Source organism: Pithys albifrons, chromosome 15, assembly GCF_047495875.1.
Source record: "Pithys albifrons albifrons isolate INPA30051 chromosome 15, PitAlb_v1, whole genome shotgun sequence".
In the NCBI taxonomy this organism is placed as follows: domain Eukaryota; kingdom Metazoa; phylum Chordata; class Aves; order Passeriformes; family Thamnophilidae; genus Pithys; species Pithys albifrons.
Window position 1 is genome coordinate 17,955,123 of NC_092472.1, and position 14,492 is coordinate 17,969,614.

The following is a 14,492-nucleotide window of genomic DNA, read 5'->3' on the forward strand; positions in this document are numbered from 1 at the left end:
TGCCAGTGTAACAGAGAGACTCCAGGGCACTTAACACCAGTTATTTGTGTCCTAATCCAGACAATTCCAGGCAGTCCCTGCAGTGTGGCAATGCAGGAGGGCTCCTTCCCCTGTAGCAGGGTGTTCTAGAACCAAATCATAGAATTAGTTGGGTTGGAAGAGACCTCTGAGATCATCAAGTCCAATCCTTGATCCAACCCCACTGTGATCACCAGCCCAGGGCATGGAGTGCCCTGGGCTGGTGATCACAGTGGGGTTGGATCAAGATGTGGTGGATTCTCACTCAGTGCCACATCCATAGAATCACAGAATCAATTGGGTTGAAAAGACCTCTGAGATCATCAAGTCCAGCCCTTGGTCCAACTCCAGTCCTTTTACCAGATCATGGCACTCAGTGCCACATCCAGTCTCACCTTAAAACCCTCCAGGGATGGTGAATCCACCCCCTCTCTGGGCAGCCCATTCCAATGCCTGAGCACTCTCTCTGCAAAGAATTTCTTTCCAATATCCAGCCTAAACCTCCCCTGGCAGAGCTTGAGCCCCTCTTGTCCTACTGTTTGTTGCCTGAGAGAAGAGACCAACCCCAAAGGTGTGCAGTGTGAGCTCTGAGCTCCACCCTGGCTCAGGACTGCTGGATTGCTTCTCCAGTGACTTGTGTGTCATTCTGCCATGGAAAAGGGACCTTGCCCCAGTGAGAAAAGAGATCTGACATGCACACAATGACTCATTTTTTTCAAGGATATTTTTTCCTGCTCAACATCCCTTGGACTGTTGCCTGAGCAGGGAGAGTGTTGCTCAATTGGCTTTAGAGCACCAATAAAGAGGGAAAGGTTTTTCCTGGTCCTCTTTTCAAGGGCTCCAGCAGCACCAGGAGAGTGTGGCATGTGTCATCCACTGTGCAATAAAAGAGCCATTTGCTGATGAGGTAATCAGGATTGAACTGCTGGGGTTTAATTTCTTTAATTGAATTTGCTTGTGGAAAATTAAGAGCAGGCAATCAAAAATTCATAAAGTGCTGAGATCAAACAGAGGAAAAAGCAAGCAGATTTATGTCAGATGTTACCAACAAGAAATGTCTTGATGAATTTCTTTAGTGAAGAGAGGAAACTTTCTCACATTAAGGTGAATTATGACTTCCATCAATATTCTGATAAAAGGAATAAAATATTCCCAAAGAGCTTTCTGATTAAACTTCTCAAGATGAAAGTTGAAGCTCTATTTATGTAGGTTCTCGTTAGTGGTTGGGTTTTATGAAATGAGGAAAGAAATAATGAATAGGACAGTTTAAACAAATGATACATTTCACTTTTACTATCCAGGAAATCAGGTATTTTAAAATATTTATGGTTTAATTTTCATTTAGCACCAGTGCATATTATTCAGCTCTAAGTCAACTGTCCTTGGCTGCTGCTCACTTGTGTACAGGGTGAACAGAGAAGGGTTTATCTGAGCAGGGAGCTTTGAGTTATGGGAAATTAATTTGCAAGGTGGAGATGAAAAATGTGGTATCTTAAATAAATTTCAATGCTACAGAAATAATAGAAAGGGAAAAGAAAGAATTCTGTGGCTCTAACACAGGCTACTATTAACAAAAGCATTGGTCAGGGATTTTCCAGGTTATGGTCAGCGTAGGAAGCCTGTGATGAGCCACAGTGGGGGAGATTTTATTTGCTGTTGCTGTTGGTGGGAAGCTGGTTCTTGTTGGGGCCTCAATCTGGAGGCAGTGCTGCCTCCTGGGGGGTAGGAGGGACCCGTGATGGGGCAGCTGTTGTTGCTCTGGGAGGGGAGGAGCAGCCTCTCCCAGCAAAGCTCTTCACCTGAGCTGCATTTGGGAGGTGGAGGCTGCAGGACTGGGTTAGTGAGAGCCCCAGAGGAGGCTCCTGCCCCCCTCTGCCTCCCTGCTCTGGAAGGTAAGGGGGTTCCTAACCCCATGAACTAATTCCTCTTTCTTTTTTAATGTTCTTCCTGTGCTGATTGTTGAGGGTGCTGAGCTGGTTCCCTGTGCAGTCAGAGCAGTGCCAGGGGCTGGTTCAAGGCAAGCAGTGGGAGTGTTGAGGGCAGAGATGGGGCTGATCCCTGTTCAGTGGCAGCAAACCCTGAATTTGGTTTCTTATGATGTGGAAGGTTCCCTGCCCATGGCAGGGGGGATGATCTTTAAGGCCCCTTCCAACCCAACCCATAGTGGGATTCTGTGATCCTAAAGCTGTTTCTAAGTTGTCTCATAAAGCCAAGCCCCAAACATGAATGTTTTACACTGTAGAGTCCAGGTGAGTGATGGTTGGTGGGGGTTGCTGTAGTCTCAATGCTTTTTGTTGCTGAGAGGCCAAGCCAGACTGAGAGTTTGGGATCTCTTTTGGTTTGGGTTGTTTTGTGGGAATTTTCTTGTAGGGAAATGCCTGAGTGGCCTCCCAGGGGAGGCTCAGGGTGGTGCTGCCCCGTGGCAGGGCTGGTGTGTCACGGGCCACAGCACCTCCTTCCCTCCTCTGTCCCAAATCCAAGCCCGAGCTGCATTCTGTGCTCCTGCAAGGCTGAGGGGCTTTATGGGGGTGCTAAATCCTCATGTGAGGCTGATAGAGCAGGAATCTTCAAGGCCATACATCCCAGCCACACACAGCTGCAGAACTGACATCGTTCTTACACCTTTTACCACTGAGTGTCCTTTGAAGAGGAGTCCCTGTACTGGTTTTTGTTAAACTTTTCTGATACAGAGCATATGAATGCCCTCAGTGTAATAAAAATGGTTCATCTGAGAACTTCTCAGCTTCACTGTTTCCAGTATATCTAATTAGAAAGGGAAGAATGACACCTCTTCTGTAATTGGTCCTTAAATCACTATCAAAATCATTTAACAGCCTCCTAAAAGTTATTTTTAATTACAAGGTCTATTGCCTTGTTATTAACACTGAATATCACCAATCTTGGCAATTTCCTATCTTTATTAAAAATAAAATACAAAGGTCATGTTATCCTTATTGAGGTACACTCTGAGTTTTCATTAAAGATTAAGTGAATGGGATTTAATCCCTTCCTACTGTTGCTGTTGAAGGAAACTGGTGTGGTTAAGAACTGAAGTTGAGGTTCACAGAGTACCCAAACTGCTGAGATTGTATCACAAGCCCCCAATTACGTGGATTGGGAGACCCTTGTGTTTGTTGATCCCTGAGCTGACCCTCATTAACAGCTGGTTTGCAAGGCAGTGGGATTATGTTGTATATTTTTGTTGGCACCCTCCTGCCTTTCATGTTGCAGTGTGGTTTGTGACGACTGATGGAAATTCATTTTGTCCCCGGGGAAAATGTTTTTTTGCTCTCCAGGTAACTGTTCCCCCTCTGCAGGTGGAGGGTCAGTGAATAGAACATTCAGAAGTGCCCACATGGCACAGTTTGTGCACTCCAACGAGCCCTAATAACTCACTCTAGGATGCATTTTTAAGCTTAACTCGTGCTTATTTGTAACAGTTAAATTTCCAAATTCAATTGTAACAGTGTGACTGTTGTTGAGCTGCAGGCACTGGGGCAAGGAGCAGCTAATTATCCTTCCTAAAGGTGCAAAGTGTTGCCAACATCTAAAAATTGTCCTTTTAGTATTAGCTGACAATTTCTACCAGTTAATCTGACGTGGGTTTTAATTTCTGATGCGTTCTGACTGTGAATCCCAACAGCTGCAGTGCCAGATGTTCCAAAAAGGAGACTTATATTCCACATTGTTTGGGGAGGGAAGGAAGGTGGGAGTGAAGGGCATAATGGCATCGTGCAGAAAGGAAGCCACAACCTTCCAAGCAGCAGTGCCACGTTTTCTGTGTCATTTCTGGGAGAGATGCTCTGCATTTGCACAGCTGATCCCTAGGGAATGAAAGCTGTGCTTGGTCCTGTCTGAGGACAGAGACTTTGGGCTGTGCCACCAACAGACAAAAGGGCTCAGTGGCACACGATACCTTGGCAGTTTGGGGGCACTTTGGGGAGCACCTTCTTTTGTGCAGTTTGTTGTAATTATAACTTGCTGTAAGGCTTGCAGCTTGTCCAGGGGTGTCTGTGGGGTGCTCAGGGGGCACTGCAGTGGCTCTGGGGGAGGTGGGGGCACCCTGAGTCCTTTGCAGTGCCTGCTGTGTGGTTTGGGAGGAGCTGGTCAGATGGGGGTGAGCTTGGACCAGGTTCAGTAGCAGGAAGGACCCTCACCTGTGCAGGGGTGTCTGGCTGGGGCCTCCTCTCCTACCTGGAACAGAATGCAGATTGTCCTTCTGGAGAGCAGGAAGATGTGAATATCTCAGAGCCTCTAGTAAGTGGTGGAAAGCCCTGCAGCAGCCGTGTGTGCTTCACACACTGCACACTCTGGGTGTTCATGGCTGCAGCCTCTGGGGTGGCTTCTTCTGCACCATGGCACAGCTGGAAGTACAATCCTCTTGGATGTAACATCAGAGGAGTCCACACTTGCTCCTCCATGCCAAATTTATTGTCCTGGAGGTCAAGGAGTTGCTGGAGGTTGGATGCACTTGCCTGACTGTTGCTGTTTCCCCCTCCTTGGCCAGTGTGGTGGGTTTGGGCAATTTGCTGCTCAGGAGGGTTCCTGCCCACCCCAGGCAGGGGGTCCTGGGTGGGTCTGAGCCCTGTGGTGGAGGCAAAGGTGGGATTTGAGCTCAGCTTCAGTGCCCTGTGTGTGCCCGTGTGAGCAGACAGAGCTGTGCCCTCTGCATCACCCTGGGCCTGCAGGGCACTGAGTGCCACAAAGAGCTTGTTTTTTAGAGAAAACTGTGACAACTGGGCAGTTTCTTCATCTCCTCTCCCCAGAAAAGCCCCTTCTCACTTCAGGGTGAATATTATGGGTATCACAGCACAAACAAAGTGCCTTCTGCTGCTGCAGGGCAGGGCTGTGGCAACAAAAGCATTTTGCTGGCACTCCTGGCACTTTCCTGGGTGCTGCCTGCTCCTGCCTGGGCCTGGGGGAGCAGATAGAGCAGGAAATAAAAGTTGTATCACAGCAAAACTTCAGTGGTGAGGCAGAGGAAGGTGTTTGAACTGGCAGGAAACTCACTTTGCTGGTGCTGTGAAAGCACCACTACTGAGGACAATTTTATTTCTTTAAATAATACCCAGCAGAAGAATAATAATGATGAGTTTTGATTTTCCAATAATTCGGTTTTCCCAGCTTTGCCTGCTGCCGGCCAGCCCTTGGAGCAGCCAGCAGGGGGGAGTGTGGCTGCACCAGGGAAAGCACCTGCCAGCCAGCAACGAGCTGGAAAAGTGCAAAATAAGTTCAAAAATGAGTGTTAGGATGGATCCCTTTGGGCAAAACTGACACGGTGAGAAAGACAGAATGAGCCTGTAAAGCAACCAAGATGTTAAGGGGTGTTTAAATACTTTAAAAAAGAAATTATTTTATTAAAAAGCCCTTAAGAGATGGAGTTTTGTTCCCTTGGAGTAATGGCCTTGATCTTAAGGGTCTTTTCCAACATAAATAATTCCATCTCCTTCTTACACTGCATCCCCAGGCCTTTATTTTTTCATTTTTCTCCAGAAAATGTGTGTCTGTGTCTGTAACATCATGAGCTCTTATGCATTAATCCATCTCAGCTGTAATAACAAGTTTATAAGAATAAAAATTGTCTTCACTTTTGAGGGGAGCTCAGCCCAATAACCTCCAGCTTTGAAATCCCAGAGTTTTCTAACCCTGAGGAAAATAAATCTGTTTCCTCAACCTAACACGTATTTCTGTTATTGTGCAAGAGGAAAACACTGGAAAGCAGAGACACCAATCTCCCTACATGTTACTGCATAGGAACAGAAATTAATACAAGAGGAAAATGTTGCTATTTGTGGGATTATAATAAGATGAATTTTGCCTGCCTGTGTCTCACCTTTTCCAGAGCAATGTCCAAGTGCTGCGTGCCTGAGTAAACACAGATTTAGAAATACACCACCCAAACACCAGTTAATTGATTAATTACATGCACGCTGCTAACACCCATTTCTTTGTTGAACCTGGTGCCTGAAAAGCAGCTATTTTCTATCTGTAAATAGTTTGCCAGCCTAGTTACTTGCTTAGCCATTTCTCCTTCAGTTCCACACGTGTGTGGTTGTCAGGTGGGAATTGCTGATGCTCGTGGAGCTGCAACGTGGGGCAAAGATGTCTTGGAGACTCAGAGGGGAGAAGTGTCTCCATTTGGGAGAGAGATAAAAATTCCCTGCTCTAAAACAGCTGCCTTGTGTGGGGTGGTCTCCATGTGGGCCTCCTTCCTTCCCCAGTGCTGAAGGAAAAGCTGTGCCCACTGCTGGAAAAGCCTCCAGAATTGCAGTGTCCGTGTCTCATCCTCCTTCTTAAGGCCTGACATGCCCAGTGTGGGTCCCCCAGTGGCTGCTGAGCCACCAAAGGTCAAGAGAACCCTTGAAGATGCACAGATGATTTATTCAGTGCACAAGAGCTGAGAGCTGGGCAGGGTCTCCCACCCCTGTCCTCAGAATCCCCAGTCCTGGAGAGATTCAAGTCAATCCTGTCCTGGTGATTCATGTTCATGTTTACAGCAGCTCTTGACTTCTCTTAAAATCGATTGTGGCTCCCAACAGGGAGTACTCAGGGCAGAGCTCTGCTGATGTTCAGAGGACTCTGCTGTCCCTCCAAAGCCTGGCAGTCCTTCCTGCTATTCCTCCCTGTGCCCCATGCACAAAAAAAAATTGAATATAAAAGTTAAAACAGTCACTAAATTGGTACAGTCATTAACATGCCTCTTTTCCCAAGATTAAGGTGATTGATTTTCTAGCAAATGTTAATTAGAATTACTAAAAGAAAGGAAAAATTACCCTCGTGGCACCCACCATGCCTTGTGGTTGACTTCCTGCCCTATTTCTCCAGGCCTGGAACACAAAGCAGGATCCAGAGGTAGAAATATCATTAGTAAAGATGGTTTCTTATAAAACAAAAGGTGGTGAGACTTTGGGATAATTTGGACATGGCACAGCATTTAAGGAGTGATGGTTCAGCAGCACCAGTGAAATATTGAATGGTGACTCATGATTATTCTGGTGCTTGTCTTAAATATCTGAATTTGCTCTGCATAAGCTGAATATCCTTAAAAGTTTTGCACTGAAGAGAATGAAACTAATTAATTTATATTATTCATTTAATTAAAGTGCTGCAGCTCCTTTAGGCTTCAGTGCTTTCCATCCAGTGATGGATGAAGGAGGGATGTGGTACCTCTTCCTCATGGTGGGGTTGGTGACATTTCCTGCAGTCCTGCAAGGGGCAGGGAGTTGGACTTGGTGATCCTTATGGGTCCCTTCCAGCTTGAGCTATTCTGTCATTGTGAGTCCTGTAAAGCTCCTCAGGTCCTGCTGTGAATGGTGTTGCTGAGGGGCCCTGCAGAGCTCCCTCCTGCCCCAGCTCACCCGAGCCAGGCTGTGCCCAGAGGGCAGGGCAGGAGTGGGAGTGCCTGTGGCAGGAAGGGTTTGGTGCCACCAACACAGCAGGACTGGACAACTCTTTGTATTTCTGTCCAGTTTCTGGCTGCACTGAGTGTTGTTTCATTCCCTCCCTACTCTGAATTGCAAACAGATGCTTGGGGTGATGGAGATGATGGTCCAGGATCTGATGCTGTCACTGAGGCTGCACTGCCCTTCAGGAGCAATCCCACCAGCTTTGGTGCAATAAACCAAACAACATCAAAGAAGGGAGAAAAAAATCCTGAACTGAAGTGAGCATTGTGTGCAGCACTGCAAAGGAAACCTGTTCCCACCCAAGCACCACTGACAGCTTGTGCTGAAGCTGCAGGAAGGGCAAAGTGGGCTCTTAACAGGCTTTGCTTCTTTCTGCCAGATGGTCTCACTCTTGTTTGGGTTCACAGAGCTCTTTGCCCCTCTGTCTGAATTGCTTCTGGGATTAATGTCAGCACTTTGTGCAGGAGGCTCCACGGAGGGCGAGGAGCAGAGGGGAAACATTCTGTCTGGGGGAGCAAAGGAAAGCAGAAATGAGGGGCAGGTTTGGCTGTTGGCCCTGGCTGAGAGCAGGGGAATGAGGTTCCCTCCCCTCTCTCAGCTGACATCTTGGCTTGAGGACCCTGTTGGGGGTATGGATGGAAATTGCTGACTGTGAAAGGAGGAAAAGATGCCACTTTTCTAAAGTAAACAATTCTTTATCTTCTGTTCATGGCACCTGTTGCAGAACATGGCTCAAAATACCCTGTGGACTGAGGGAAGGGCTTGGCTGTGTTCCCCTCCAGATGAGGGAAGTCTCCTTGGGCAGGTGGAGCCACATCAGTGTCCAGGGCAGGAGATGGGCAGGTCACTGTCACATAAACACTCAATAAACCCCTGGGTCTGAGGGTCCTTGTGGAGCACCAGAAACCTCCCCCCACTGCCCTCACCCCCTCAGCCCAGCTGGGTTCTGCCCAGCTCAACCAGTCCCTGAGCCTCAGTCCTGTGTGAGGAGCCCAACAGCAACGACAGCATCCAAACCAGGCAGTTTTTCTGGTTTGGGACAAATTATCTTGAAATATTTACTATAGACCTGCTGATGGAACCAGCATGTTCATGTCAAAATGTCTGACTGACATGTTGGTTTTCAAGTAGCCCTTTGCTCTGGAGATACTTAAAAGCTTTTCCAAACATATTCTCCCATCTCTGGGGACATCATCTGCTTGTTTCATTTCTGGTCTGCTAAAGACTGTCATTTTGCTTTTGGGTGAAAATATTTGAATATCACAATTTCTCTTCTGTTTGCTGAGTGAGGCATTTACAGAGTTTTATACAAGTATTTGCTATTTGTTGTGGAAATGCTGTTCAAACAGAGGGCTTCACTACAGACATGGCCCACATAATATGTCTCAAATTATCATCAAACCTCTTAAAAAAAGAAGTCAGACCCTCAAATATTTTCCTCTGTTGAAAACACATAAAAGCCTGTTGTTGCTTCTAGCAGAGCCTCCTCCTCTTCTGCAGTGCTGCAGCCCAGGGCATCATTCAGACCTCGTGTGCTCAGTGCAACTGCCACAACCCTCAGAATTTCAGGGACATGTGGCATCTGAAAGCTGAAAAACGATGTGGTTGAATCCCTTCCTCTCCACTCAGAGTTTCCTTTATTTCACCGCATTTTAGGGCTTACTTTTGAAATGTTGCCTTTCCCTTTTTCTTTTTCTTTTTTTTTTTTTGTTAGGTGGATTAGCACTTTATTTATAAAGAAAAGAGAATGATGAAAACTCTGCAGAAAGATGGGGTTTGTGGTGGTAAATTCTGCAGCAGCCCTGCCAGTGCCGCGTGTTCATTAACGGCGCGATGTGACACGGGCTGTGTTTGATGCCAAGAGGCACGGGGAGCCTTTCCCTGCCTGTGCAGCTGCTCCACCTCCTCATTTAGCAGCAGGATCTGAGCCCTGCCCGTGCCACAGCCTGGTGTGGCCCTGGGTGGGTCGTGGGGCTGCACCACATCCCGATCCTGCCCCTGCTGCTGCCGCCTCCAGGGGTTCTCTCTGTGGTTCCTGGGGCCCAGCTGGGCTCGGCTGTGCTGTCATGTACCTCCCTCTACTTGCAATAGCACAGCCATAAAGCTGCAAGATGCCTACAATCTGTTTGTAATCTCCCAAATATCACCACCTGCATCCTGTGACTAAAAGATGTAAACACTTCCTTCTGCGCCAAAACTTTCCCAAGGCTCAATTGCCAAGTGAACAGTTTTAGTTTTGCAACTGTTGTAAAGCCTTTTCCCCCCCTGAGAATGCAGCTTTTGCCCTTGGTTTGGTTTTGGTTTGGTTTTTTTTTTTCCCTTTTGCTCAGTTCTCTTTCCAGGCAGCCCAAGACTTTGCAGAGCCCTGGGAGATCCCTGTTATGGCTGACCTGGAGGCTCCAGAGCAGATGATGCTTTGCAAGGAAATTGTGCACAACACCTGACTTGCTCTGTATCACAGAGGGGGAGAGAGGCTGTTAAATTAGGGATGTGTTTTCCAGTCCACCCAGGTGTCTTCTCCAGCTGTAACACTCTCTGACTCTGAGGCAGAAGCTGATGTGAGCTATGAATACATTTACTGCTGAGCAGGAGCAATGGGAGATGTGGAATGTGCACGCAATAAAAGCATGGACACCTTCCAACTGCTGCTGGCAGAATGCTTGGTTTGGGTGAGATTTGGCATAACAAACCATCTCTGCTGGAGCTGGGCTTGCAAACACGCAGGTTTGGGAGGGGTTTGCAGAGGGGTTTGCTGTGGTCACAGCAGTGGGGCTGAGCCTGTGGCAAACTGCACACAGCTCGTCCTCTCTGGCACCTGCAAAGTGCCCATTTGTGCCCTGCCTTTGCAGGCCTGTAATTTCCTGCAAATAATTTTATCACGGCGCTGTCTGAGGGCCCAAACCCCACTCAGAGCTGGGATATAGTGAACATAAAAAAGTACAATTCACACAACACAGCACAGCCTTGTGATGCAGCTCATGAGCATTCCAAACCTCTCCAGGCTGTGCAGAATATTCAGCACTTTGCTCTCCTGCTTCTGGCTACGATCTCTGCACAGCAATTGGTATTTTGGGGGGGTTGCAGCATCTGATTTATACCCAGGCAGCTTAATCTTCCGAGGGAATTAACACTTCAGTGGCAGCAGCATTTACAAGGAATTGCTTGTCTAGGAGATCATCCTTGCTGTAACTAATTAACACGGAATGCTTAAGTGCTCTGTGCAATTGAGGGTGGAGTTCCACTTTCCTCCAGTTTAGGTGGAGGGAGCCTGGTGGGCTCCCTGGAAAGAGGGAGAGCAGCTCCACTGCTCTGCAGCATCACCCTGGGGCTGTGCCAGAGCTTTGGGGATGGCAGAGCTGCCACAGCTAATCTGGCACCTGTAATTATTTGCTTTAAAAAAAAATCTCCCACGCCTGAGTAGTCAGAATATTTAATTAGCTGAAAGCCACGATATCTGTCAATCACGTGTTGCCTCCGAGTCTGGGTTTAAAGGGCAGAGTTATTCCTGAAGACTTATTATTAAAGGAAATTACTGGTACAGTTGGCTCAGATCTCACTAAGAAACAAGATTATAGCTGGGTAAAGTTACCATGGAAAGCCAAACACTTTAATCATACCCCAGCATGTAGTAATAGATTTTCAAAAGCCACACTATCAGAAAACTGAATAAAACCCAGGTGTTGGACAGACACTTGGGTATTAGTGAGCACTTGAGGAACTTCTAAATGCTTGAGTTTGTCATGGGCTTTGCAGCTGCAGCAGGGAGTCCTCACATCTGTCCTGCATGTGTCTGACATGTATGTCAGTGGCTGCACAGAGAAATCAAGAATTAAATCCTAGGGAATAAAGCCAACAAAACCCAAGCTGTCAGATCTCCAAGCTTTAGGAAGCTCAGAAACACGTCCCACAGAGGCTGCTGGTTCCAGTTCACAGCTGCAGTGTTTTACTGGTTTGGTGCTCTTCCCTGAAGAGCAGGACCCAGGGGGGATGCTCCTAATTAACCTAAATCTGGGCCAGACAAGGCTTGCAGTGTGATGGAAACCATGAGCTTGTCATCTTCAGAAACCTCTTCTGAACAGCCCCAGGGGCTGAGTTCTGGGGACATGGGTGGTATCTTCAGAGGTCTTTCTCCCGTAGGAAGAACATCTCAGCACTCCTTTGCCATTTGAAACTACAGGTTTTGTGCTCAAGGTGTGCCCAAGATTTCACTATTCTGTTGGGAATAGTGCTCTGAAAACACCTGCTGGGAATGCTCCTGGCTATGGAGACACTTTTACCTGTTCTGTGATTCTGGGGCTTTGGGTTGTGCACCTTTACTTGCACCTGAGAGGATTCCCATCAAGGGGGACAGAGAGTAAATGACAACATCTTCCTCCCTGGTGACACAGTTATGGGTCCCTTAATGTCCCCCATGGGGGACTTTGGCTGAGGCCTCCCAGGAGTTGGGCAGTCCCAAGGTTTTCCCACCTCTCTTGGCTCTGATCAGCCAAGTTGCTTCCTGAATTTTGCTTTCCCTCTTTGGAAGGGCAACAAGAAAGTGCCATGGGAGGTCCCTGCTCTGCAGTGGTGGCTCTCGAGTGTGAGTGTCTGGGTAGAAAGTGCTTGGATTTACTGAATGAATCTCTCTTGTTACGTAACTGCTGGAAAATAGACACCATTTGCCAGGAGTGACATGGAGCAGGAGAGGCTCTGCTCCTTTCTTACCCAGAGATAAGGCAAAAAAGGAGGATTACTCAGTTGCTCGTGGCCAGGGATTAGGAGGTTTGGTGCCAATGTTCAGGCATGGGCGAGGTTTGGAGCAGAAGTCACCCCAGTGAGGCAGCAGCCAAGAGAATGGGCAGGAAATCTGTGCCTTGTTTTAGTGGAAAAATGTTCAATATCCAGGATCTGAATAGACACAAAAACAGGATAACCCACATCTGTTCAGAACAAAACAGTCTCAAGTTCTCCAGTTTCAGATGTATCCAGGATAAATGGGCTTTTACTGTCCCCTGAAACTCAAGACATCCCATCATTTGGGATTTCCTTGTGGGGAAACAATGAGAGTGACTCACTTGGATGTTTTATTATGGCCACTGGGAACAAAATGTAAATTATATACTTAAAAATGAAGCTGATAAAAAGCAAGGAGGTTTAAATAGGAAAGTGGCACGTGGCAGTCAGATTTAAGAGCAGCTGGAGGTTGTGCAGTGGAATGAGATTAGGAAAGCCAAAGGGAAAGCCCTGGGATGTAAAAGAGCTGATGTGTTATGGGTTCATTGCAGCAATAATACTAATAATACCAATACTAATAATAATTCTGTTCTGCCTTTTGCCATATGCTTCCCATGATCTCATAATGTGAATAAGATCCTGATGAAATGCTGGAAAATTTTGGTCTCAGCCATGAAACTGGAAGGGGATGGTCTGGTCTTCCCCAGAGTGTGACAGGGAGAGGCTCTCAGTGCTGCAGACTGATCACAGCTTCTTCTCATGCAATCAAGTTATGAATATTTTGAGGCATATTTTAGGCAGGATTTAGTGCCTGGACTGTGATCAGTGTCAGTAATGAGCTAATACCACTTTTCCCCCTTCTGTCTGTGCATAAAGAAGGAGTATTATCAAACACAGCACAGAGGGGAGTTTGCTGAGAGCCGGGAGAGCTTTGGCTGTGAGGGAAACCTGATGTTCAGACCAGACGTGCTGATGCCTTACAGATGTGTGCCAGTGATTGCCACGATGGAATCAGATACTGATCTGCTGTTTGGGAAGACATTTTAGTTCCATTTGATTTGGATTAGTGTGTTTCCCCAGCTCCAATTCCTGAAGCTCATAAATGTGGGAAACAAAACACGAGGTGTTGCAAATGGATCAGCACAGAGACTGGTGTGAAGCAAACATGGACAGGCTCCTTCCAAAGAGTCAGAGTGCTCTGTGAAATTGGATTCCCAGCTCCACAGTGGCAGTGGGTGCACGGAGAGGCCGTGCCTAATCCCAGTGCTCTCCGAGGCTGGAACGGTCGCTCCTGGATTTCAGGCTCTGCACTCAGTCGGTTCCAGACTCACTGAGCCTTATTAGTGACACAACTCAATCAGCTTCTCATGCACTTTGCTGTAATCCCCGTCAGGTTCAAGCACAACTCCTCAGCTTTTAGTGGCTCCTTTCACTGCCAGCTTTGCAGGGATGCCTCACCCAAGCATCCTGCTCTCTCCCAGGACAGGACTGCTGCCTCCCTTATGGCACAGACCACACCACCACCTGCAGCCACTCCCACCCTCTCCTCACTTCATTCTGCCTGCAGTTACAGAGATGTTCCTGTCAGTCAAAGCCTTGTAAAAATAATAAACATATTCTGTGCCTGGTGCAAGCCAGGCTCATTTCTTGCCACAAAGACAAGGAGGATTGTGTGTAAAACCCCCAGGTGTGTTCAAAGGGAAGGTCCTGTGGCTGTGCCACTGCTGAGGGTTGTGGTGCTTGTAAAGTCTCCATGAGTAGCTCTGCTCCAGGAGAGGCTTTGTTAGACACCAGGATCTGATAGAAATTCCTGCCTTGCTGGTACCAACGATGTTTCTGTCAGATGCTTTCCACCTCTCTCTGCCACACTGCCCATATCCAGTGTTGCTGTGGAAAGTCCAGCTGTGCAAGATGATGCTCTTACATCTGTAAAAAGTTCCTAAGTTGGTAGCATGAGAGTTTCAGAGACAGTTCAAACATTTCTCCCACTGTTCTTCTTTTCCTTTACTTTCTAACTTTCTGCACTTTTGCCTTTCCCTTCTTCCTCTCCTTTCCCACTTCTCTGTTTTCTGAGTTACTGAACTGTGGAATTATTGGTAGACAAACCAAGAGCCCCTCTCAGGAAAAGGCTTCTGTCCCCTCCCCCTTTGCTTTAAAGCCCAGATTGTGGGTTAATCCAACAGGTCCAGAAGGGGCCCCGTGTCCCTCTGGGCAGAGCAGTTAAACTGCTCTTTCAGGTTAGTCACTTGTTAGTAGGTAAATGAAGGAGGTAAGTTCTCTTTTTGACCCCTGAAGATGAGACTAAATAATCTCTCATTACTTAATTAGACACATGTCCAGTTTTAATGATTTATT